The sequence below is a fragment of the Andrographis paniculata genome, unplaced genomic scaffold (genome assembly GCF_009805555.1).
Source record: "Andrographis paniculata isolate CXL003 unplaced genomic scaffold, ASM980555v1 Contig5END, whole genome shotgun sequence".
Lineage (NCBI taxonomy): Eukaryota > Viridiplantae > Streptophyta > Magnoliopsida > Lamiales > Acanthaceae > Andrographis > Andrographis paniculata.
Window position 1 is genome coordinate 3,591,675 of NW_026137595.1, and position 1,553 is coordinate 3,593,227.

At 44.8% G+C, this 1,553-nt stretch overlaps 1 pseudogene; it reads left to right on the forward strand.

Moving 5' to 3' along the window:
- Window positions 1-316: 316 nt before the first annotated feature.
- LOC127259131 (protein OSB4, chloroplastic-like) lies at window positions 317-1,108 on the forward strand (annotated as a pseudogene).
- The last annotated feature ends 445 nt before the right edge of the window (window positions 1,109-1,553 follow it).

Consider the following 1,553-nt stretch of genomic DNA (forward strand, 5'->3'; position numbering starts at 1 on the left):
CGAAGATATACGCTATGTATCTGAAACGGTAAAGGCCGATCCGCAACAAAAATCCGCGACGACGAACCATGAGCATGCTCATAATCTGCATAATGCTTCTTAAATTAGAAGTTAGCTCATAAAAAACGGAATTATCTGAACAGTTCTCGGGTCTCCGAACCCGCAGCAGCCATCGCAATTCGGACAGCTCGCAGGGCATTTTCATAAACCCTAAAAAATAATTTCAAATCTACCGACCCTTTCGCTCTCTAATTTCGATCACATTTCACGAACAATTTCTTCCGTCATGAGTTTGCTCCTGAGAGTAAGACCATGAAAGAATCGGTTCTTAGTCCCCAAACAACTGAATTCCTACTCCACAAAAATCAATGGTGTTGCTAAAGAAACGGTGGAATCTACCAAATCCGGCACTAACAAGTCTTCCAAATCATCATCGTCGTCGTCTCAGAGATTCAAGGAACAGTCCGCCGATTCGATCATTTGCCCTAACCCAAGAGAAATTCCCTACCAAGTAAAAGTTGCGAACGTGGTCAATTTGGTTGGGCACGTCGAAGCTCCCGTTCAGTCGGAGACTGCTGCTGATGGCAACCTTTTGGCCGCAATTGTAGTCTCTCAGAAAAGCAGTTGCGGAAAGGTATCTCTGTCGATTCCCGTCGTGTTTGACGGCGATTAGCGCACGTTGTTACTTGCCACGTGAAACAAAACGACTGCGTTTTGGTGTCAGGGCGATTGAGCGAGGATCCATTGAAGCTATCTATCGCCGATAAGTTACCTCCGGCCAAAGAAGGCAGCAGCAATGCTGCTGTTGATGGAAACTGTGTGGTCAATTCAGCAGGTTCTTGAAGCATTTGAGCATGGCCCGGCAGGGGAATGGCAAAGGGGGCGCCGTGGATCGATCAAAGGGCTTCTTGAAGGTATTGTGGCTGATTGGTATGGATTTTTTCGATAAATCTTCTTCTATGTGATTTTTGGATTTTGGGTAGTGATGGGAGTTGGATTATCGATCATTCTGGAGGTTTTGGTGATATTAGCTGCAGATTCTGTTTACCACACTTTCGGAAATTTTATATACTTTTGGGTCGTAAGTTTAATTTGTTTATGCATTGCATTTGCCTTTCTTGTGAATTTATTTTCGGATTTATCGAACAAACCTCGTATACAAAAATACGAATCAGTAGCGGGAGCGAATTAAATCGAATAAATCCAAATTAATCTAAAATACCGAAATCAAATGTAAAAGAAAATGAGATACTGGACTTCGAAATCAAAATACAAACAAACATTAAGCCTAATTGAATTGAGATGAACTTCCTGGTTCGTCTTCTCTGTTCGGTCATTCCAATCCCAAATCGATATTCAACCACCGTAACTTCTGCTGGACGACGAGCGATGGATTTGACACAGATTCATCTTCTCCGGACAAGCTGCGGGAGCAAAAGCAGTCCTTCCGGCAACGCGCTTCTGTCGTCCCTCTCCGACGAACCCACGACAGACCCAGCGTGGTTTCAAGCAGCTCCGGCGGCGCGCGACCTTCTTCAGAACAGACCCGCGGC